At 36.3% G+C, this 26,448-nt stretch overlaps 1 long non-coding RNA gene across 1 annotated transcript in view; it reads right to left on the reverse strand.

Annotated features, from left to right (window-relative positions):
• The window catches only part of LOC123616488 (uncharacterized), a 161,842-nt gene that overhangs the window by 32,534 nt on the left and 102,860 nt on the right, over nucleotides 1-26,448 (reverse strand). Inside the window, exons 9-12 of the long non-coding RNA XR_012499508.1 lie at nucleotides 26,079-26,159; nucleotides 25,199-25,307; nucleotides 10,319-10,389; nucleotides 8,583-8,818 (exon numbers count right to left, since the gene is read on the reverse strand). This is a non-coding gene — a long non-coding RNA (uncharacterized LOC123616488). The remainder of the gene's footprint in view (nucleotides 1-8,582; nucleotides 8,819-10,318; nucleotides 10,390-25,198; nucleotides 25,308-26,078; nucleotides 26,160-26,448) is intronic.

Below are 26,448 nucleotides of genomic sequence, written 5' to 3' on the forward strand. Positions count from 1 at the left end.
AATTCCCTGTTTTCTAAAGGAGATATTGCTTCAGGCTGTAGGATCTTCACATTGAACAAGGCACAAAGAGAAACGGACCCTATGTCGAGGCCGTTCTATTCAATCATTCATTTTCAAGAAGGACAGAGAAGACAGGCAGAGAGGGAGTAAAAACATAAGCAAGCAAAGTACATTTGCTTCATTTTCTGTTTAGGAACGTACACACGGGATTACTTTCTTACAGCACACCTTTATCTGTGGCCTAACATTTTAAAAGCTCAATAATAAAAGAATTAGACAAATTGTGAAGCTTTTATTTTGTCAATATGTCACAATTAACCTAGCCTCCAGAAATATAAGCATAAATAAGCTAAAGGAAAAAGATCATTTTTTAACTTTCGGTACAATTATGTGAGCAAGATTTTTGTTGTGCATTTATACACTAAAATAAGATATCGAAACTCTTCATAATATTTAAAAAGAATGTACTATTTTTAAGAAAGTAGCCCCAAAGACTTCCATTAAAGTCTCTTAATTGAGTAGAGCATACCAAAATTATTGGTGAAAGGAAGTTGTAGCATTATTGCAAAGTGTGGAAAGTCAAAGACTATTCATTTTAATCATTCAAACATTGATATATATCAAAGCTATCCTACCTATTAATATAATAAATATTAAATACATCAAATAAATATTAAGTATATTATTTCTATCAATATCTATCAGTTGTATAGTATTAACTGTCTATATTAGAATTCAATTAATCCTGCCTTTAGTGTCTTCTGAGTGGGGAAACCAAAAACCCCTCAAAATAAAAAAGTGTTTTTCCCAGACTTCAGATATTTGAGCTACCAAATTGACACCACTCTGTATACATGATTCACATATTAAGTGTTAGAAATTACAATTATGTGATTGATCAAAATATAGTTTTCATTCAATATAACTCAATTTAATTGAAAAACAAAATAAGATCCAGTCTCCAATGTTAATTATAATTCAAAAAATCCCTCCCATTAGAAGATTTCTAGATTATACAGAATAGTGAGGTCAGTATACAGTTTGTAGAGGTGTCTAACCTTTATCATAAAGCTTACTAATAAGAAATACAGTGGACATACTGATTCGAGAGCAGGTCTGTATGGAGACCAGAAATGTGAGAATACAAAATGCTACATGTGAAGTCAGCTCCCTGTGTGGGCTGGGTTCAGCATCCACAGATTCAACCAACCACAAATTGAAAATACTCAAAAAAATTTCCAGGGAGTTCCAAAAAGCAAAATTTGGATTTGTCCTGGGCTGAAAAATAGTCATATAGCACTTACATTGTATTTACAACTATTTACATAGCACTTACATTGTATTAGGTATAATAAATAATCTAGAAATGATTTAAATCATATGGGAGGATGTGTGTATATTACATGCAAATACTATGTCATTTTATATAAGGGACTTGAGCATCTGGGGATCTTAGTATCCAGAGGGGGTCTTGGAATCAATCCTCCACAGGTACCGAGAGACTACTGTATTTCCTCAAAGTGAGAGCTCAGATAAAAATCACTATTTAAAATCAAATTTTGAAATTATATTTTAAAAACCAAGACTCCCTAATATATTGAAACTATGATTTAACTTTTGAAAGATAGATTACACATCATTCTTAAGGACTGTGTCCATGAATTCTATTCTAGTATGTTAAAGAAATGCTCACCAAATTTCTATGATATTGCTCTTAGTTAGAATTGTATTCATAAATGGGCTTCTAGTAGATATGGAAGGGGTATTGAAATTCATTTCAGCACATTAGCAACACGAAGTGACAATAGGAAATTATTATTAAATGGCAACTAAAGTAATATTGGATGCCCTACTCATTTAGAGTGGTGTTTTCATTACAAGGAAAAGAAAGAAGCTGAGGATGGCATGACTGTCAGATTAACCCATGCTCAGATAAGGAATAAAAGGAAGAAGAAAGGAAGGATAGAAGGTTCCTCCTTGAAAAACTAGTTCTGGAGCAGAGTGGGATTCCCAGGGTCCTAGATGTCTCACTGTTCAGCAACAATAGTAATTCATCTAATTCCTCCAGGAAGAAGAGAGCAGGTAAGACTGTCTTCCTTATTTGCTCCACCTTTGTCACAGTAACACACATTTACATTGGTGATTTGCCTTAAATATTTTTTTTAATTGAAGTACAGTCAATTACAATGTGTCAGTTTCTGGTGTGCAGCACAATGTTCCAGTCATGCATATACGTACATATATTCATTTTCATATTCTTTTTCATTAAAGGTTATTACAAGATATTGAACATAGTTCCCTGCGCTATACAGCAGAAACTTTTTAAAATCTATTTTTATACATAGTGGCTAACATTTGTAAATCTCAAACTCCCAAATTTATCCCTTCCCACCGGCTTTCCAGGTAACCATAAGATTGTTTACTACGTCTGCAAGTCTGTTTCTGTTTTGTAGATGAGTTCATAGTGTCCTTGTTTTCCTTTTTTTTTTAGATTCCACATATGAGTGATATCATATGGTATTTTTCTTTCTTCTTCTGGCTTATTCCACTTAGAATGATGATCTCTAGGTCCATCCATGTTGCTGCAAAAGGCATTATTTTATTTTTTATAGCTGATTAGTATTCCATTGTATAAATATACCACATCTTTATCGAGTCATCTGTCGATGGACATTTAGGTTGCTTCCATGTCTTGGCTGTTGTATACAGTGCTGCTATGAACATTGGGGTGCATGTGTCTAAATATGTTTTAATTTTAAGACTTTACTGCTCACTTTACTCTTCTACCCTACATCCTGAAAGGCATGTGGAAAGCAACATTTTAAAATAAGGATACCTAGGCTGATGTTGCTTCAGATCAAAATTGAATGAAAGGGATCAAATTCACCTTTCCATCTGAAACAGATAAACTCCATACAAAATAAGTAAACAACGGTTAGCAAGAGCGTGAACATCAGAAAATGAAGGAGGATGATCCTTGAGCAATTAGAAGCAAATGAAGTGAGATCTACAAATGTCTCAGCCCCATGACTTGGAGAGTCTCCAGGCCATGACACAAGAAGGATGAGATGGGGTGGAGCCCAGAGCAGACCACGCTGAGGAGATGGACCTGCAAGTCTAAGTAGATCAAAGTGCCTGGATTTTCAGGACAGATGCTGGAGAGGAGAGAGCTACACAAGAGAGAAATCCAGACTTCTGCAGACGGACCCCTTGAGTAGTCAGCAATGCACTGATCAGTATGTACATTTGAGGAAATATCTGAGGTGAGGGAAAGAATCACTGGAAAGGATTAGAGGCAATTGTGCCCAGTTCACACCTGGGAGAATAGTGCCCGTTGCCACGAGCCAGATTGGAAAATCTCAAGCTATACAGAGCATGGAGTAGAGTGCAGAGAGGGTCTTGCCTTAGAAATGGGGAATAATCAGGCCTAGTCTGAGCCCTGCTCCACTCTCACCTAACAAATCTTAAAAGCAAGACTCAAAAAAGGATCAAAACATTTCTAAGGAATTTGAATACATCCCAGAACAAAGGTCAAGAATCCTTATAAAAATACATCCAGAACACTACAAGGTAAAACTTGAAATGCCTAGTATCCAATTAAAAATTACCAGGCACACAAAGAAGCAGGAAAATATGAGCAATGAGAAGGAGACAAACCAATTACTTGAAACTGACCCAGAACTGACAGACATGAGACTTATAGGCCAAGGACATAAAAAAGTAATGGCTCTATCCCTTATTTTCAAAATTGAAGCAGAGACACTGATGATATATTGAAAAACAAAAAACACTAATTGAAATTTTAGAGATGAAAACTACAAGATCTGAGCTTAAAAATACACTGAATGTGATGCCAGATTTTTGAAGACTTAAGTTTCCCTGCTCTAATATTCACTAGCTATAATAACTTTTTTTAACCTAGTTTACTACTCTGTAAAACAAAACTAATAAAACCTGGTTAAAGTATCATTGCAAACATAAAAATGAGAGATAATAAAATGTTATGGTAAAACACTTAGCATGATGCCTGGCACACTGTAAACATGCGATAAATATTTATTATGTTACTCCCCTGCTCAGATTCATTTCTAGTTCCCTAATGCTTGAGGAGTTAAGTCCAAACTTTCTAGATTGATATTCAAGATCCTGTACAATCCGGCTTCAGTCTTTGTCCAGCCTGATTTCTATGTTAGTTTATGCAGTTATGTTTTAGTCAAGCTAAAATTCACCATTCTCTTTATATATCCCATAATTCTTCACCTCATTGCCTGTTATGGGCTCAATTGTTTTCCCCAAAAAATGTACGTTGAAGTCCTAACTCCATTACCTAAAACTGTGACCATATTTAGAGATAAGGTAATGACAGAGATCATTCAGTTAAAATGAGGTCATTAGGGTGAACCCTAATCCAATACAACTGGGATCTTAGAAAGAAGAGAAAATTCAGACACTGACACATCCAGGGGGAGGACAACCACATAAGTCAAGGAGAGAGCCCCGAAACAAATCCTTTCTTCATGGCCCTCTGAAGGAACCCACCCTGTCAACATTGTTATCTCAGAATTCTAGCCTTCAGAACCTTTAGAAAATAAATTGGTATTGTTTAAGCTCCTTAATCTGTGGTACTTGTTACAGAAGCCCCAGCAAACTAATACGCTGCCTTATTCATTCACACTTTCCACTCTGCCCTTGTGCACGTATCCACACTATGAACTTTATTCAGATTTAGATGGTTTGTCAATTTCTCCATCAGCATGTATTTATTTCTTCTACTAAAATGTCATCCTTTTCTCCTCAGGAATCCTGTAGTATAATCTATATTCTGATGGCTCTTACCTTTTCCACATTTTGAATTATTAGTTATATGCCCTATGGCTCCAACTGGACTGGTATTTCCTACAGAGTGGAATCTATTTCTGATTCCTTCTTATTTCCCCCTAGAATCTAGCAGCTCTAGTATGTGGTATGATCTCCGTTAAGATATTCTTGATGAGTTAAAGCACAAGTCATATGTCAAAGGACAACTCATATAGGTATGTACCTGGAAGAGTGTATACTGGATAATTTTAAATTGTCTCCCTTACCAGAGAGTAAGCCCCATGAACACAGGAGATTTTATCTGTCTAATGAAAGTGTTCATTCAGCTTTCTAAAAAACCTATACATACAGTAATGGGCTAGTTTCTTACATGCATTAGGCAAAATAATACATTTTTTTAACAACTTTAAAAGGAAAAATAATTTTGTGATTTTTGATGCTAATTGTACTTCTTTTTTCAGAACTAGTAACTCTAGGTATAATTTGTCTGCTTTCAGGCAATAATCCTGCCAGTGCAGTGAAAGCGCTCATTTTGAAGCCTCCTCTGATGTACGATACTCTCTTTTCTCAAAGCTTCTGTATTTTGGTCCATCACCTCAAACATCACCACCACTTCCATGCTGACCCAGAGCCATGCCCTACCTTCTGTTTTCCTTCACCCCTAGAGCTAACTTATGTGTATTTCTTCTTCCCCAAATCAACAGAGAATGGTAATGGTAGTAATTCTTAATTACTTAATCAAAAATGGGGAGGACAGGGAGAAAGAAGTTTTTCAAGATTTACCTTTAATTGCCCACTCTATAAAAACTTTCTTCACTTGACACATGTAGAATTCTTTTTTATAAATTTTTTTACTTTAAAAAAATTTTATTTATTTATCATTTATTGAGGGGGTAATTAGGCTTATTTATTTATTTACTTTAACGGTACTGGGGACTGAACCCAGGACCTCACGCATGCTAAGCAGGCACGCTACCATTGAGCTATACCCTCCCTCCTGACACATGTAGAATTCTTGTCTTCATGCTTTTTGTCTGGTTCCTCTGTGGGGGCATAATATATCAAACGTAACACTTTATCACAGGCAATATTAGTCATGTTTCACCTCTCCTTACTAAATTCTAAGCCCAATAATTACAAGAAAAATATCTCATGAATTTTTTGTATGTGTGTCCCCAATATGTCTGACACTTAAGCTCTTCTCGCGTAGAAGTGTGCTAGCAGCTCAGGATGAAATATTTCACCAGAGAAGTCTGGATGCTGTGGGATTTACTGTTTATTATTATTATTATTATTATTATTATTATTATTATTATTATTATTATTATTATTATTATTATTTATTTTTATTATTATCATTACAATTACTACTACTATTCATTATTATTGTTGTCCTTGTTTTTCATTCTTTATTTTTTGGTCAAGTATTCCAAGAGACGATTCACAGCTAGTGGTGGTGACAGTGACAGCTGCTGCTGCTGCTGCTTTTTCTTTCTCTTCCTGTATTATTATTATTATTATTATTATTATTATTATTATTATTAATTCTTTTGCTGCTGTTATTATTATTATTATTCTCTATCAGGAAATCCAAATGCAGATTTACAAATGAATTTTGTAATTATAAGTGACATCAGTGCACTTAGTGTAGAATTTTAAAAAGTGAAAGATTTATTTTTATGAAATCCATGATCCTCTAGGTCTCATCGAGGTAGAATAAAGCTCACCAGAGTTCCCTGCCTTTTTACCTTGATTATTTGGATTTCAGGTGAAGGCATTTCCTTGTGGTTCACCCAGACCTCAGCTGTCTCGAGGGGTAGTTTCTCACTTTCTAATTTGCAGAGTGTGGTCTTATGGACATTTATGGGGGTTGCAATGGGCAAGTAAAGAATTTCCAAGGGTTTAAAATTGTAGGATCACCTTTCTCTGTATAATTAAATGCTCTACATTTCTGAATATTTTATAGCTATCTGTAATTATAAATTAGTGCCCTCTCCACAGGGAGGCCACCATAATGGGGCTTCTGAAAAGAAAGCTACTGTCATCACTGGGAGCAACTGGCTGTAGGACCTGGGGAGCATGGGCCTAGAGTTCAGCAGATCCAAAGGACTGGGTAATGTCTCTGGGACTGAAAATAATACCTAATTGTGCACAGAGAAATATGAGCTCCTAACCGAAGAAATCATTCAAAAAAGATGTAAGCACAAGTAGGTAAGTGCTAGGCAGAATCCAAAAAGTCAGGGTAAACATTCAGTGAAGATCCAGACAGCAAGACACAAGTGGACTTTCATAGCAAAATGGATCAGAGGTACAACAAGTACAAGACATGGCATAATTCTGCATGTCAGTTACTGGAAAATGATAGTAGGAAGGTGTAAGCACAGAGACTGGCAACTGTCACATCAAGTTAAAGTAGGACCAACTATAAAATACTCCTGTTGATGATGAAGTGGCTCCTGATACAAAGCTTCCTTAATTTTTCCTTGTTTCTTTTGTTAGATTCACCATTGCTTGAAATGAAAATCTGATACATAGGTTGATCTTAGGCTGATACAGGCTCAGGAAATGTAGATATAAGTTGCTGAAGTGAAATGAATGCATAGGAGACAGCAGAAAAAAATCAAGATTTGACTCAGACTTATCTGAGAGAACCTGCTGGTACTTTGCCCAAAATCCCTTTGCTGGGCCAATGCATATATCACCAGCAGCTGTGAGTGTGGACAGTTATGTGGTACAACTGTACCTTTCTCCAGAAAATTGTCTTTGGCTGGCAAAAACTGTCTCACTAGAAGATGCCTGAGAACTTCAGCACCCTCTAAAGAAGACATAAAATAGCCACTGTCTAGATGATACAGGGATGCAAAATTGCAGCCCCCAAGACACTTACTTCAAGAGCTCCGCATGAGATCAGGGGAGCTGATCTAGAGTTTAGTGAAAACCCCAGTTTTGTTGAGCTTCTTGTCCTGCCACATCCTGCTTCTGTTCATTTCTTTGTAGGTTTCTTCTGAGAGCACTCCAGGAAGGCATGCACCAAAATACTTGTCTCAGGCTCTGTCTCTCAAGAAGCTGATTTACAGATGTTTACTCACAAAATTAAAAAAAAATTAGATGTGGTGTGGGTTCTGAATTTAGAGAGGAATAGAATGAGCCCCCTTATTGCACCAGGCATTGCTGTGTGACCTCTCTGAGTCTCAGTTTCCTTATCACTAACATGGGAATAATAACATTAACTTCATTACAAAGTTTTGGGGAGAATTGTTAATAATCATTATGCTAATTATAATAGTCTGCATTTATGTGTTAAAAATCGCATTATTATATTTCACTTATCCATTCATTTATAACCTCTTATATATACATACACATATATATAAACTCCTTTAAAAAAATAAACATATGTTAATTGACAGTTAAATTCAGTGACTTCTCTATGGTGGATTAAATGGACATAGAAGGAAGAAAATGAGACCCAGAGTTCAGAAACAAATTATTATTTTTCCCAGAGGTCTTAAACAGATATTTAAAACATTAGTACCTAAGAGATGAATGAGCTATTCTATAGGGTAGGCAATATTTCAGTATCTTTATTTTACTATAAAATAATTTTCTTAAACAATTGTGGATTAATGGAGGTAGATCTCATATTTTACCAAACAAAGGTAGGATGGAAAATTAAGTGGAAAATCTGCAGAAGCCATATCAGTTACCTATTGTTGGCTAGCATATTACCCCCAAACTTAACACATTTAAACAACACTTATTACCTTGTGAGTCAAGAATCTTGCTGAGGCTTAGTTGGGGGTTGATGGCTTAGTCTTTCAGAAGTCTGCAGTCAAGGTGTCACCTGGGGCTGCAGTTGTCTCAGCCCCAGCCACTCAGGTGGCTGTCCACAGGTCTCAGGTCTTTGCCTGCTGAAGTCTGGAAGTATCAGCTCCTGCCCTGTGGCCATCTCCATAGGGCTCCTCACATCATGGCAGCTGGTTTCCCCAGAGCACAGATTCTGCCCAAGACAGGAGCCACAACCTTTTTAAAAACTTAATCTTTGAATTGACATCCCATTGTTTCTGCTATAATGAACTCATTGGAATTAAGCCACCAAACCCAGGCTAACTTAGGGCAAAGGATTACTTAAGGATGTGACAATGAGGAGTCAGGGATCATTTGGGGCCTTCTTAGAGTCTGCCTTCCATAGCCAGTATCTGCTTACAACCCTCAATGTTAACAGACACATTTCATTTTCCTCTCAAACATCCCAAAGGAGTTCATTTTCTTCTCTGATGTTTGGACATCATGAATGAATGAAAACCAGTGGAACCCAAGGGTAAGGGATGGATAACTCTGACACTACAGTTGGGTTTCAAACCTCACAGTGGACTAAATGGGGCATATCCATGTCATCTCAGAATGGCATTAATTCCCTAATGGATAGAATAGCAAGATTCATGTCTTTATCTAATGTTTCCTGGTATCTATAAAACTTTGTGTTTTCTGTTTCTTTTTTTTTCTCTTTGTTTTCCCTCAATTATATCTTAATTTTGATTCTTTATTCTTTGACCTTCAATGGAGGTCATTTACCATACATCATCACTATACAGGTAAATTGGGCAGATGGAAAGCTTTACAAAAGGTCTTGGTCTCTGCTAGATACGGCTTCTAATGAGAGGAATTAAGGAGGAATTATTCCTTTGTCTGATTTTTTAACCTAGCTAAATATAGCCATTTTCGTCTGAGGTCACTAAAACCTTCTGCAGATTGGATTTCTTTAGGCACACTCTGGGTATACACACTTCAGAAATAAATTTAGTCATGACAGAACCTACTGTTATTAAAAGACTAAAATATGTATTTTGTAGTTTATTCCGGAGAAGGTTCGGCTGTTCCTGTGAGCTAACTGTAGGTTAACATGAGGGCCTGGTCTTGTCTTTTCTCTTACATTTAAATCCCAATTCTAATGATTAAAGACTATAAACATGTAAGCATCAGCTTTTAATGGTCTGAATAAGGTTGAATACAGAAAGTTCTGTAGTTAAATACAATTGTGTTACAAGGCTCAGTCTCTTTAATGTATCTTATTTGTCACGTGTAATTCATAGTTATCCTGGGAAAAAGGAATTAAAAGTGTAGAATTTTAACATCATATTATGGTTTCTCCATTTTCCTATTTTTTTACTCTAAAACATCAAGTTCCATTTTGCTGCCATTTTTCTTCCTTTAATGACCTTCATTAAATTCTAAAACTCTCACCCCCAACCTGTGAAAATGTAATGATAAAATAAACCAGTAGCAAAATTGAATGGAATCCAGTTCTAAAATCCCTTGCTTCACTCAGCTGCTTCTTAGATACCTGAAATGTGCTTCTTAATTTAGAAAGAAAAATTGCAGTGAGGCTGCAATCCTGCATTTCAGAGACAAGGGAGCAGGAAATGATTTGCAGTTGATTGAAAGGTGCTGTTTGCACTTAGGATTTCCTGAGCTTTCCAATTTTAACCTTGGAGCTTACCTATCTTTGATTTTAAGAATTAGATCCAATCCATATTCTGGATATCTCCTCACTTTTGAGGTGCATCTTGGCTGCGGATAAAAAAAAAAAAAAAATGAAGGCTGCATGCTCAGTCCTAATAGAGGAAAGAGCAAAACAGAATGCGGTGGAAATAAGTGGATGCTACATTTAGCTTTTCTTTGAGCCAAGGACAAGGAGCTGACTTCTCCTTTAATTTAACCCTTGGATTGTCACAAAGAAACAAGGAGCTCTGGAGAAGATTCTATTGCATTTGCCATTTCCAGCAGAAAACTAAAGTTATGAGATGAGAAAACATGTTTTTAAATTTTCACTGCAAGATGCTGTGAGTAAATATGGTAGAGTTGAGTGTAAAATATTTATGCATATATACATATTTTTGTATGGGTAAATGCAAATAAAGTGAAAAGCAAGGTGTAAATCTCATTCTTTTCCTAAAATGTAGGATAATGGGTTTGTTTTCTAGGTTAAGTTATGCCTTGTCTTCTAAAAATAAACTTTATCATTCTTTGTTTAAAAGGACAGTCTGGGAAAACTGATTCTTTTCTTGTCCAAGAGACTACTATTAACAATTCTTATTCAAGGCCTCCTGTATCTGAGTTCTGAATTAACTAGCATATATACCTAGCAAGCTCTCAGTTTAGATTGGTTAAGTAACTGAACAAAGCAATGAAAGAAGAAAGGAAGAAAACAAAAGAGAGATTGAGATAAAGATAGAGATATAGATAAATATACAGAGAGAGAGAGGTGGAGGGGGATGTAAATGACACAAAACGCTTTATCAGCTGGGTATCACATCTACAAAAGCTTTCTTCACTTGACTTCCAGGAATACTGCGTTTCTCTTTTGCCTCTTGCTTCACTAGTTATGCCTTTTCGCTCTCCTCTGAGGGTTTCTTTCCCTCTCTCTAATTTCTAAATACTGGAGTGCAGTGGGGCTTAGTCCTCAGTTACTGATTTTTCTCTATGTATTGCCAGTTCCTAAGACCTTTCTTCAAATTTCATGACCTTATTATACCAATAATCCAATCCACCCATATATCTCTAAACCAAAGTGCTTTCCTAAACCCTGAATTTATATTTTTAACTTTCAACCTGATCCCCTATATAGACATCACATGGCCACATCAATGTCAACTTTCACTAAACAGAACTCTTGATGGGTATGCCCTCCCTTCTAATCTCTTCCTTCTTCAATCTTCCCCATATCTGCCAATGATATTGCCTTTACTCAGTTTTTCAAACTCATGAAGACTTTTAAAATTTTTTTCCTTTTACTATACTAGTCATCCAACCCTTTCACATGCCCTGTTAGTTCTGCATTCAAAGGAGATCCCAAATCTCATCATTTTTACCTTATTCGTGGCTGTTACAGAGCGTTCAACTGGCTCTTCTCTCTCCTAGATAACTGGAATTGTCTGACAGTATTCCCTCTTCACTTTTTGCCCCTTGTTTCAGAGTCCAACTAGACAAAACAAATCACCCTAGAGAATTTCCCACCTATAGGCTAAGGTTCAAAAAGAGGAAGCATAACTAGAACCCAAAAGTATGTTCACTGCTGAAGCAGAAACACTGTAATTCACTCAGATCATAACCAGTGATGAGGCACAGAAAAAGATTTTTAAAATGACCTGGCTTCTCTCTTCCCTCCACCTGCTATTGTCTGGCCCAGCTATTTCATAAGGAAGCCTAGAAAATACAGTACCAAGGGTCCATCCCATTCCTCCAATGATACAGAACAAAACTTTCTGAAAGAAGAACATGGATATGAAAGCAACTGGGCTGAGGAACAATGAGCTCTGTCTCCTCTCTCCACCCCACTCATAGCTTAGTGTCCTTAAAAAGCAAGAGTGAACTGTAGGAAATAGTATACATATCATGCCAAGTGCCTAGGCTCAAACTTCCAGTGCTTTACATCATGTTCTAAATAAAATAAAATGTTCTTACTGTGACCTATTGTGCCTCACACGAGCTAGCCACCATCTACGCCTCTAATTTCTTCCTAATGCTTTCTTTTTCCTCACCTCATTTCAGCGCATAGCTTTTCTTGCATGTCTTTGAATATGCCTAGCAAAGCTTCTTCCCCAAGGGCTTTCCCATCTGTTTGATAGATGGTTTCCCTCATTGACTAGGTTTGTTTCCCAGCTCTAGTCAGGCCTGTGCTTAGATGTCCCCTCTGCAGAGAAGCCTTCCCTGATCACTCATCTGCAAGACTGACTCCCCCATCAATTAATGTCCCCTTGCCTGGCCTTATTTATCACTACCTCACACTACATAGAATTCCTATTTGTTTATTGTTTTTCTTCCTTTCTAGAAGATAAGCTTTCTGTAAGTAAGGCTTCACTTGTTTACGAACATATCCCCCCAGTGCTTAGATCAGTGCCAAGCAAATAATAGGAAATCTATAGGTATTTGTTGAATAAAGGAATAGAAATAAATATGTATTATTATCTCTATATGAATTTTTTGTCTTGGGTTTCAAAATTGGTTGTTACTCAATAGTCTCTTTTGAAGTGAATTCTTTGGAGCTCAGAACACACATTAACAAACAGCTCTAGTGATGGTAAAGGGATAGATGGCTTTTCAGATTATTCTACTCAATGTGGCTACAGCAGCATCAACTCAAACCAAAATGAATGGAAAACCAAGTAAGCAGATTATTGGTACTTAAACAATATAAATTCTTGAGTATTAATCATTATAAAAAGTATATTTAACTAAAGGAAACATAAAATCTCACTATACGTACAATTTTGACATTAAAATTAATCTTATATGTCACCTAGCCAAAACTCTAAGCCAAAGAGGAAATTGCCTTTTTGAAACAAACCTATGAAAAGGTCATCCACTCTGTATGAACATTTTTAATGAGAAAAAGTAACTGCATCGTAAGGCACCATCCCTACCAGATAAATGTGAGCTAGTTCTACAATGTATATAACTCTAATGCAATGTTTTTCATCATCTCTTATCTGCCAATGTTTACAATTTTGTCTTCCGAATTTATGTTGGGTAAATATAACTGCCTTTTACATAACAGCTCATCAATTATTTGAGGGGAGCCATTAGTCCTTCCTAAAATTCTTCTTCTGTATGCTAAACATCCTAAACCTTTCAATCCATCCTCATATAGCTTGATTTTCAGACATCCTGATGGGTTAATCACTCTCCTCTGTATACACTCCAGCTTGACAATTACCAGTGCTAGATTTCTCTATCTATTTATCTATCTTTACCTATTTCTCTATCTAGCTGTCGGTGTATAACAAACCACCTCAACACCCAGTGGGCTTAAAAGAAAAACCAGTTTTTATCACTCATGAGTCTATGCATTATATCTTTTTTCTGGTCTCAGCTTGGCTTATTCCTAACCCCCGGACAGCTGTTGGTCAGGTAGACAGTTTTGGTGGTGTTGGCTGAGCTCCCTCACTTGTACGTCCGCTATTGGAAGACAGGTATGGGAAGCCTCAACTAAGGCAACCGGCCTCTCTTCCACATGGTCTTCATCTCCGAGCAGGCTGGCTCAGGTTTGCACAGACCACTGAGCTAGAAAAGCAGCACAAGGACAACAGAGACCCAAGCTCAGGACTGGCACTGTGCCATTCGACTGTAATCTGTTGGCCAAAACTTGTTAACAGTTCAGCTCAGAATCAAGGAATGGGAAAAAGACTCCACCTCTTCATGGAAGGAGCTGCAGTGTCGCATTGCAAAGGTGGTAGATAAATGGAGAGAAGAAACTAGAACTATTTTTGCAATCAATCTGCTACAATTTCCAACAGTTAGACTAAGCCTGTACTTAGTGTAGTAGAAAAGCAGAAATATCAAAAGGAGAGAGAGAGAGGGTAGAGATAATTTGGAAGAGTTTGGCATTTCGTATATTGTTTTCATTTATTGAAATTACTATCTTAGAACTAATTAGAATTTAGTTGGTTGTATCATGTTTATTTTACAAATTATTATTGATATTTATTTTGGGTGACATGGGGGAAGAAGGCCACCATAAATCTTTCAGTGCTTATGGCTAATTCAAGCTTTTAGTTGATGCCCTTTGACACTAAATTGCACAATCACCTGACCCAGAAACCAGCTTGAGGAAATTTTTGGTAGATCAAAGGACTGCAGGCTCTACTCCAACAAGACACCACCAACTATGCACGAAAACTGCATCACAGCCTGGTGCCAAACTCTGGCCTTCAGAGGGCAAGGACTGCTTTTTACTCCTTTTTTCCAAATCTCACAGACATTCCTCTTGTAGCCAAACTGTTGTGAATTTGTTAAGTTAATATTTGTGTTATAGCGCCCCAGGGTGTTGATGGTAAGGCAGGGTTCAATAAAAGACCACAAGGGAATAGAAATGGAGACATTTCTAACCCACAGGTCCTGGGGCACTTACACAGCATGCCTCCAGGGGTCAGGCATGGATGTCAGCCCAGTGCAGACAGAGAGAAGGCAGCAGGACTTTGGGCATATGCCTTTATTAGGATCTACAGGTGGAGTGCTTTGGGGTTCCCAAGCTAAGACTGGATTGATCAATTCAAATTTTAAAAAGGCAAAGTTTTAAAGCATTAAAAAAAAATTAAGGAAAAAAAAAATGGGGAAGGGTATAGTCCAGGGGTAGAGTGCATGCCTAGCATGCACAAGGTCCTGGGTTCAATCCCCAGTGCCTCCGTTAAAATAAATAAATAAATAGAGCTCATTATCTTCCCCTTGCCCTGAAAAAATTATTTTAAAAAGGCAGGGTTTTGGTAAACTTCCTGAGGAGTCTTATCTAAGGGGGCACAAGAAAGAGGCCCGGGAAGGCAGGGAGAGTGCTTGTCAGAAGTGCAGTTAAGGCGTCATATGAGGATATCATCATATCTAGAGTCGGGTCACATCTACTTGTGATTCTTGGGCTGTTTCCTAGGGCATGTGCTGGGGGGCGGAGGAGCTAGTGTCAGTTCAGGGCCCCTGCAGGCCCCTTGGCCACACAAAACGGATGCCATGGCAGTACTATTATGGAGAAGTTTAGCTAAACTGTCAACACAACTCTAACCTGAAACCATAGAGGTTAGGGAGAGAAATTCTAGGAAATGTTTAGTTTAGCTAAACTGACAAAATAGGAAAACAACCCAATCCACTTCTTTCAACCTGAGATATGTGTAAGTATCTCTTAACCAAACTTATTCCCCAAATAAAGATAAAAGCAAAGTCATGCTTCCAGCTAACATGAGGTAGGTAAACTTCATACCAAAAAAAACCACTAGCCTTCTCTCCAAAAAAAAGGATAAAAGTCCTCACGTCACTTTATCTCCATGTTTTTTCCCATCCAGCAGAGGCACATTTTAAATACTGGATATGGTTAAGCAGTATTAATACACTTAAGTTAAATTATAGGGGTTATGAAATTTATAAAGAATTGATGAACTCATGCACACATAGTCATAGAAAAACAAGGACAAGGTACTCATAAGTATTAGTGTGTAGCTGGTAGGTAAAACTTGGCACTTCTGTATTTCCTTTGCCCTCAGTGAGCTCCTCTGCAGGCTGTGATTTCTTGCCTAAGAGGATGACACAAACCTGCATTTCAGAAAGGTCTGGGCTTTAGCGGTCCTGCTCATATTGAGTACTTGTAGTTTTCCATTTCCTTTATCACAAAACATGGGGCACTAAGAGGGTACCCAAGGCATCTCCTCCATCCCAGGCATATGTCTTCCTACCCCAGAGTAGCAAATTGATTTTCCCTGAAGAGTCAGGATCAATTATTTCAGAGAGTACAGTATAATCCCCTTTGCCAGCGGATTCACTGTCATGAGAATTTGAAAGTGGCCAGGTGGCAGTCTCTCCCTCTAGTTTAATAAAGCAATTGTGTCCCCTGGTGGGAGTATTCATTCCTTGGGAACTGAGACATACTGAGCAGCAGAGCCCAAAGACATGAGGGCAGGAAGTAAAACTGTCGCTAATAGTTCATCTCCTAGGGGTAAGAGTAAGAGAATTACCCCCACATTTTATTCCTTGCTTCCTGAGTTAATGAATGTTTGCTGTGGGACAAACAGCACTAAACACTGGTCACTAATTTACGACATATACCACATCCTGGGGGACATTATTCCAACCCCAGAAGCTGATGCGCCCATCTGGCCCAGTAACAGAATCTCCTAAAAGCTTTTTCACTATTTTGTCATGCTAGCTGCTTTGGAGTGATGGTGGCCATGGGAATCAATAAATTTCATAACCAGTTTCCAGATACATTAAATTTTCCTATCACCCTGAAAGTCATATCTTTACATGTTCCAGACACTTGAACTCTAGAAATTTCACCAGAACAGCAAACTATTGAATTTTTGTGGCATTTATCTCCTTCCCTCTGGTACACATGTAAATTATCAATGTGTCTAGAGAAGCTACTCCTTCCTTTTCACCGTGTCCAAGGAGAATTCTATCATTAATTTAATGAATTTGTGACATTCTGGAATGGAGAGCTCATCAAAGTATCTATGGACAAGATTATGATATGCAACTTGGAAGCTGATACTGCCTTAGTATAGAACAGTGAAGGTATATCTCTGGCTCGATCATGTGAAAGCAAACAGTTCCCAATAAAGAGATAGCATATGTAAATCAAGGTAACATTTGTTACATTAATTGATGCATTCCAGGTGCTGGAGATCATGTCTATTTGCTCCAGCATCAACATCACATCTGAAATGGTGGCTACAATTGAAGTCACCACCTGATTAGATTTTTAATAATCACTGTCATTCTGCAAGATCCTTCTGTGTTCCAAGTAGTTCAAATAGGTGAGTTGAATGGGGATATGATAAGAGTCACCATATCACACTTCTTTCAGATTTTTGATAATGGTACTAATCTCTGAAAAACTTCCAGGATGCAACTTCTATTTGGTAGGTAGAGGCAGTCCTAGTGGCTTCCACATAGCCTTTCCTAACATAATGGCCTCTGAACTCACTTAAGAAAAAATAAAATAATTCCAGAAGGAATATCTGTGATGAAAGAAGAAATAGTAATTGAGCATGTCCATTCCAATATAATTTCTAGAACTGAAGAAATAATCAGAGGGTTACTTCAGGAACCCACTAAGCCCACTGTGAGATGAGATAGCACTTAACTAGAAATTCATTAACCACCTGACCTCTGTAAGCCTTAACTCAGATTGATGGTCCACACTGATGGTTTGGGTCTTCAAAGTGTAATGACAGTTCAGAGCCAGTGTCCAAAAATATCACTAAATGCTTTTTAGATACTCTTCTCCAAAGCACAGTTATCATGGTAAATAGCTGCAGATCCTTTTGAGAAAACTATAAGGAAGATTCACAGCATACATTTCTGTTTGTTTGTTTTTAATTGAACTACAGTCAGTTACAATGTGTCAGTTTTTGATGTACAGCACAATGTCCCAGTCATGCATATACATACATATATTCATTTTCATATTCTTTTTCATTAAAGGTTATTACAAGATATTGAACATAGTTCCCTGTCCTATACAGAAGAAACTTCTTGTTTATCTATTTTATATATATATAGTAGTTAATATTTGCAAATCTCACCTCACCATTTTTCTTCCCTTTGAAACTATACATGAATGACTATAAGCCTTGTCCTTGATAGATACTCAGTTACCTTCTATAAATCCCTCCACTAAATTTTATATTTTAATTTTAAAAATTATATTTATGCATATAATTTAAAATTTTCTATTGCTTATTTTTCATGGTTCCAGTTCTCTGCCAACGTTCTCAATATTGTCTTATATTTCATTTAATACATAAAGTACATTTATTTTAGCCTTAGACTTTCTCTGTATTTATTATCTGAATGCCCTGTGGATCTGTTCCTACTGTATGTTTTATTTATTTGTTTTAAATTGTGATTATGTTATCTTAAGTTTTTGTATGCCTGGTTATTTTTGATTGGGTATCTTCCATTGAATATTTTTAAATGTAAAAATAATTTCAGCTTTAGTTATTATTTTCCTCCATATGGTATTTGAGTTTCCTTATGGTAAATGGCTAAGGTAGTAAGGATTGAACCATATCAAATGAATAAAGTCTAAGGACATAATAATAACAAAAATACTTTCTCTGGTCAGCACTGAAGGTTTCTAGGGCACCAAAGCATCATTCTAAAATTGATCAGTAAGAAATATATATATATTTATCATTATTTTGTACATAAACTGTAATAAAAGCTAATCAAACAGTTTATTAAATGTTTTTAAAAAGAGAATTGTAGCTAACAAGTACTGGCAGAACATAAGAATTGAAAAATTACCATTTGTAGACTCTAATGAAATGATTATTTAAAAATTATTTTGCCAAAATTATTAAGATGAAATGCTGAAGGGGACATTTACAATAGAAGAAAAGATAAAAATTAATTTGTAAATTTGATTACACTAGGTATGTATCTCATGAACCCATGTTATAGGGAAGTCCACATAACCACACTTCAAGATGTACTGCTCCCTCAAATTTATATAATCTAATAAATCTCTAGATATAATTCTAATAAATCTAATAATCTAATAAATCTCATAAATCTAATGAATCTCTAGATATAATTAGTAGTTGAAAGACACTACTGACTAACTTAACAATCAGATAAACATAATACATATATATATATATATATATATATATACACACACATATACAAGATCAGTGCAAGAAAAACCCCACAACGTAGAGGGATATTATGAAATTCAAAATATTAAAAACGTAAGAACAGAGAAAGTGTGGTAATTTTACCTTAATACATAAGTAAGTGGTTCCTATCTGATAAGTGGTTTTTATCTAGGAGTTATAGGTGTGATTCATTTGTATAATTTGGTTAGTGATATACTCTCACAAGAGGTAGGATATTTCTGTAAATTCAGCCATAATATCTAACATAAACTTTTTTCTGCACGGAGTTTTATGAATATATCTGATTGATTTGAAATTTTCAATTACTCCTAAAATTTTAGTTTCTAATTTCTTTGTCCCTTCTTTACCAGTCCTAATATCTTCATAAACATGTAAATTATTTGTAAATAATGCTTACATGCAGCAATTGCTGATATTAAAAGCTTAATGAGTTATATTTTTTAACTCAGTAGTTCCCTGTAAGTTAGTATAAGTAAGTGTTATATTTCTTCTTGTGAGTTTACATTGGAATGTAAACTCCAAAGCAAGGCACACTGAAATTTTTAAAGTTCTTTTTATCCTCAATGGAAATACACTGATGTTACACACTTCAAAGGCATAAAAGTTCAATGGAGAGAATTTTATATTGATAGATCGAGAATAAAGGGCCAAAAAAAATCTCCTACAGCATCTCTGAAATCACCTGAGATTTCCTTGAAATTTTATTTCACTGAGTTGAAATTTAGGGAAATGTTTAGGTGCTTCTTCACTTCATTCCTGCCAGTAACCCTTTAAACACCCTAAGTTATTTTTGCATATAACCATCCATTTATGAGAAACGTGTATTTTTAGATGCCCATTCCAAGGCAAGAGACTACACTATTTGTGACAGGAAATACTAGTTTTTATGGCCTTAGGCCTAAAAGGAATTAGTGTATTCTAAATTTAGTAAATCAGATGAGGCTAAAATAAATATTACACATCACTTGTCTATTTATGTATTCATTCTAAAAGGAAAGTTTTCTTGGTAAAATATTTGTGAAGTAACTGTGTTAGCTGGATGGAGGATTTTTATCTGTGTATTCATTTAATTGTTTGCCTAACTATAATAGAAACGAGAGAACTAGGGACGGGTGAAAATGAGGGGGGAAGGTTGGGGTCTTCAATTTTGCACTAACCTTTAAGTAATAGCTCACCATTTTTTCCTTAAAGCCATCAGAGGACAAAAGAATATTACTCATTCTCTAGGAAAAAAAATAAAGCCTCATGAATCATTGAAGACAAAACTGGAGGGGTGGAGTTTTCTGAAAAGATCATTTTCAATAGACTAAACATGAGAAAAATTCTTGCCAAGCTTGTACATGGCAACTTCCTGTGTTCAGGCGAACTCAACAAGTAAGACATACAGAATGGTATGTGCACACCCATCACTGGTCAGAGTGCATGAGGGCTGAGCATGGCCTTCATGCCTTCATGTGATTGACAGCATCAGAAGGCACAGCTACCGTCCTTAGATTCTCTGCACTGTGAGCTGCAATGCAAAAGCATCTCTGAATATAGTTCCTTGCTGCTTCGAGGCTTAGACCCTTCTGATTTGTATCTTAATTTAGAGTGTGCTTTTTGTCATAGGCACTGGTCCATGATTATGGAGGCTACACAAGAAAAATGCCTTTGAACATGCCAAGGTTTGGCACTTAACTAGAGGTGGCTGGGAAGACAAATAAAAATTCTGTTTTTTTTCACTCTTGAGTCTTCATCTTGAGGCTCTGCGGAAACAACGCATGGTCTTTCTGGAAAATGAATGCAAACTTCTGTCTTCTTCTTTCAATTAGTCAACCAGGATTTATGAAATTGATATTCATAATAAATGACCATTGTATATTGGTTCAAAAGTTATAAGGTATGTTCACACTTCTTTGTTATCTTTCTCTCAGTTCTACAGTGTAGATGTGGGATAAATAATTATGATCCTCATTTTTTAACAAAGGAGCAATTTCAGACTAAAGGAAATTTTTTTTTTAAATTTTGGGGGGTTTTTGTGGGGGGTGGGGAGGTAATTACATTCATTTATTTACTTAACCAGTCAAACAGCTGATCTGGGCTTCGTTGTAGCTGTCATCACAAAATATTTCACAATCTAGCGTAATCAGGTGGGGAATAGTGAGACAAAATGACTTTATGCCTACTAACAGATTTTTGTTTTTACCACTTGTAATCCACGTATCAGACGCTGCTTGAAAGGAATATAATAAGAACAGCAATAAGCATGACTGGGACATTGTGCTGTACACCAGAAACTGACACGTTGTGATTGGTACTTCAATAAAAATTTTTTTTAAAAATAACAATAATAAAATTAATAACTAATTTTATTGAGTTTTTATTATGTTCCAGGCATTATACTAATCACTCTGCATGTCTCATTTCACTCAAGACTTGCAACAATCCCATAAGAGAGGAGCTATTATTATCACTATTTTAGAGATGAGAAAACATCCAAAACCTGTGTGGCTAAATACAAACAGTGATAACTCAGTCAAAAAGTGATCGAAAAGTCGATCTCTTAATGGAAAAAAATTAAAAATACCTTAGCCAAATTATTCTGTTTACATTCTCCTTTTATGTATTTCCAGGACTGTTAATTGTGTAAAAATATTTAATTCTGAAACAATTCTTTCAATAAATACAAAATACAAGTTCTAAATAAGACAAACATACTGTGTTGCAGATTAATGGCAATGCCTTTCTTTTCTAAAGGTATATAAAAATACTGGTGCATTTTATATTAGACAAAATGTGGTACTTGTAATCTACTAAACTTCTAGTATTTTAACACCAGCAAAGAAAATAAAAGATTCAGAAGAAAAATAAACTTTATCTCATATTCCACAGCTTATGATCTCCGAATATAATTGGGAGGTGAGCAAGTTAAATTCTGTAATTCTGTAAGTTCTAACATTTTAATCCTCATGGAACTTCAGTCTATAAATAAAGGAGTTGATAGAAGAAAGCAGAAATGCGTGTTTTGTTGAAAGAGGTAACCATCTGGCTGTTGCTTCCAACAAAAGAATATGAAACACCGTGAGTGCATGGGGTAGAAGGAGTTAGGTTTGGAGCACTGGACTCGAAGATCAGGCCACATGTTTCACCTAAATGAACATGAAATCCCAGAGAGTCACCAGAGAGTCACACCATTCTGCTCCAATATTCCTCCTTTGCAGCTTGTAAATAAATGTATTTTCACATGTAAAATATTATTTAATTTATGAGTTTATGGTGTCTGATGCTCTTATCAAAAAAAAAAATCTACCTGCAAGTAGAACATTTTTATCTCTACATTCTCAAGACCTAGAATAACATTGGACTTACAGCAATGACTTAATAAATATTTGTGGATTTGAACTACATACTGCTGTTGTTCTCATTGACCTGGTTACTGACCACCATCCAAAAATACAGATTTGCTGCTTCTCAACCACGGGCACAATCTCAAAAGTCTCACATCTTAGGCAGCACTGCAAGGGCTCCCAGGTGGCCAGATTCAGTTTAGAGTCATGATGATCCCTACCAAACTGGGGAGACCTTGGGCAATAATGTACTGCCTAAACCTCAATTTAATCTCTGTAAGTAGAGGTAATACATACCCCAGAAGAATACTTAAATCATTTGACTAAATAACACATACAAAACATTTAGCACACTATCCAATGAGTGGCAAGTATTCTGAAAGTTCTAGATATTTGTATTAATATTATTGTTATTACCATCAGTCAAGGCTCCAAGAGAAAACAAATTCAAATCAAGTGGTTCAAAGAAAGAGAAAATCATGAAGGACAATTTACAGAGATCTGGGGAGGATTCAGGAAGCCAGCAGGAGCTGCTGAGCAAGCAGAGATTAGAAATGATAGAGAAATGTCACCTTTAGTCCTGAAGGGGCAGAGGGAGGAAATGTGATCCTGGAACGCAGTGAGGGCTCGAGTCTGGGAAAATGGCAGGAGCTGTAGTCAGGAAAGCATGCAGGTACTGCCGGAAGTGAGGCTTTAAAGTGGGAAAGGAGCAAGTAAGAAAGTCACAGGTCTTTCTCCTTCTATCCTCCCATTTCTCGCCATCTCTTCCCATTAATTGAAATCAACTGGGTGATACAACTAAAAGGGTAGCCCTCTGGAAATTAAGTGGGACAGAAAAAAGATTAATTTGAAAGAATAGAAGTGGTAAATTAGTACACTGTCCACACCCACATTGGGATACAATAAAAAACTCTTTAACCTGCAAACCATTCTCCCCCATGGCCCACCAGCTCCCATATAAATTTGCGTGGTTTTCATGGGGATAAATTAATGCTTTTTCTCATTACTACAAAGAAGAAGCCATTGGATTGAATCTGAAAAACCTGAATATATTAGGAGGATGCATTTTAAAGATGGAATTGGGAAATAAAGCTATCGACAACCAGTCTTCGATACGGCCTCCCTTGTGTCTTGGGGAAAAGGTCTTGATGGTCTCCTGAGGAAAAATTAAATGACAAATTCAGTGAGGCCAGACTCCAAGGAAAAGAAGAGCTCCGTTTATGCTCAGAAATCATATAACATTTCAAACCATGGTGGGGCAGTCCATGCTGAGTTGATAATGAAAGGTATTTAAGATACTTCGACCTCAGTTAATAGCAGATATAAGAGAAAAGGCATTAAGAACAGAACTTAGGGAGGGCTACAGATAATTTCTCCGTCGTCCGTTTCTCTTTGCTGTTTTCTGGGTTGTTTCCTTCCCTCCCTCCCCCTTCCCTCACTTCGTCTACCACTTCCTTCTCTCTCTTCTGGAACTAGAGTCCTTAGAGCACAGTCTCCCAGATAGGGGAGAATCCCTGATTTGGGGAACATTATCTAGAGATCGCTAGTTAGATAAATTTCACGGAAAAATCAGGTTTACCAGTACACAAGTTTAGTTTGAAGCTGCCAGTGCTGTAACTTAAAAAGCTTCCTTGTCCTCCATAAAATTATAGGACTTCCTTCAAAAAGTCATCCTTTTTCCAAAGAGAAATGAATCACCAGTCAAATAGGTGACTGGTGTCTGTAAATGGAGAGAACTACACAAAGATCCTGACCCCTTTTCCTCTGGAATCTTTGCATTATAAAGCCATCAGAGGTTCTGCACATAGCAGCATAGCCCCAGCATAGTGTGATTGGCAGCTTTAGTCGGTAAGAAGCTGTCATTTAGAAATCAGGCAAAGTAATATGCTTCAGGGCCTGAGACTGGGCAGGTACCCAGATATCTCATTAAGATATTAAAATTATCAGAGCTCTAAAGAAAAGGGACACATGTAATTAGGATGTAGAAATATTTTAATGTTGAAATTACTATTACACATGTCCTCAGAAAACATATAATTTTGTGTCTTGCCAGGAAGAGGGGGATAAAATAAAGTTGCTCTATTTTTCCCCTTCACCCATGGATGATTTTGCATTACCAATGTATTTATTCTAATAGTTGTCAATCTGATCTCCTTCTAGGCTACTATATACTTCTTGCTTGGAATTCTATTAATGAGAACAAAACAGTCGGTAAAAAATCACTGACAGCATTCTATGAGACAAAGAACGTGGTGATCGATTATCTGGACATATCCATATCAATACTTTAATAGGAAAAACAGCATTTCATCATATACGATTTTCTATTGTTCTTCATCGGTGACTTTCTCCAACATATGCTGCTTCTCATTTTCACTTTTGGAAGACAGAGCATATAATAATACCAGCCTTTTAGGAAGTTAAGAAGTAATCACAGATGAATGGATTTTTTTTTTAAAAAGTGGTATATACATACAATGAAATAGTATCCAGCCTTTAAAAAGAAGGAAATCCTGCCATTTTGATGACATAGACGAACCTGGAAGACCTCAGGCTAAGTGAAATAAGCCCTCACAGAAGGACAAATACCAAATGATCCCAATCTAGGGAGTATCTAAAATAGTCAGATTTACAGAAGCAAAGAGTAGAATGGTGGTTCCCAGGGACTAAGGGAAGGAGAGAGAAATGAGAAGCTTTTGTTCAATGGCTGTAACATTTCAGTTGTGCAAGATGAATAAATTCTAGATCTGTCATACAGTACTGTGTCTAGAGTTAACTATACTGTACAGTGCACTTAAAAATTTGTTCAGAGGAAGATCTCATGTTAAGCATTTCTACCACAAAAAAACAAAACCAAACAAAATAAAAACCAAAGGAATACAAAAAAATCACCTTGATTGTGATGATTTTATGTTGTTGGCGTAAGTAAGTCCAAGCTGATCACATTGTACACGTTAAATGTGTGCAGGGTTTTTTGTATATCAGTTATATCTTAATAATACTGTTTAAAAAAAGACATATATTTAAAAAGAATTAATCAAAATGCTAATAGTCAAAAAACTCACATGGTGATTCCTTCTTTCTATAACTATGTGTGTCATATAGTACACGATGTGGTGGTCAGCCAAGCCTGTGCCCAAACATGGATATAACTGATTGAGTCATGAACGATTATTCTGGGATTCTGAGTAATAATCTATGTGCAATATATTCATAGGCAGAGAAAGTAATGCTTGATTAATACTTCTCTTAGTAAGAGATTGTATATTGAATGTTTCAAATTCACATTAATGTAAAAGCTTAACTTCTTTCCAGGTGTCTATATGGAGCAGAAGAGAACTCTTGAGGCTTCATCTACCTAAATCACTAATAGTATCAATAACCTATAATAATAGTAATAAATGACCTCAAATAATCTTCCTACAGCAACAACTGTATTTCATTTTCAATAATTTTATCCTTTATAACCCCAAATATAACTCATATATATTTATATGAGTGTGTATATATATATATATATATATATATATATATAGTATATAGCTTATAAACCTATAAGTCGCCTCAATCAATAAGGAAACAATAAAACAAATAAATATATTACTTAACATTTCCAAGCCACATGTAAAAGACAGCTGATGGACACCACACTCACTTTTAGCAAACGTCTCTTGGGCTCATGGACTGCTATAACCACTGATGACATATCAAACAGCTGCAGAAACATGTTCACAGCCCTAACTAATGTGTACTACAACTATGTTCTTTTTACCTGTTGATTCGTTTTCTACAAAAGGTGCCTTTCTTTCTTTCTTCATACAGCTAGCCAAAAGGTTTGTAACTCCAGTGACAACTGTGTTAAAGAGGGAAAAATCAGAGAGCCTGAAAAAAAAGTGCAAATACACATGCAAACACGTGCACAGAATGCATATGGCAAGACCAGGAATGGTTACTGAACAGCTAATTAGAGCGATGCCGCTCCACTACCATCCTGTTCATTTGGGCATGTTACACTCGTATTTACCCACTGTTTTTACAGGCAGTTAGCTGAGAAGTTAACCGGGTAAAACCTCAAGACTGGAAGTAGTATTTTCTGAACACATTTCTCAAAGCAAAGATTGTGACCATCTAAAAAGAAATTT

The sequence above is a fragment of the Camelus bactrianus genome, chromosome 2, assembly GCF_048773025.1.
Source record: "Camelus bactrianus isolate YW-2024 breed Bactrian camel chromosome 2, ASM4877302v1, whole genome shotgun sequence".
NCBI classification, from domain to species: Eukaryota; Metazoa; Chordata; class Mammalia; order Artiodactyla; family Camelidae; genus Camelus; species Camelus bactrianus.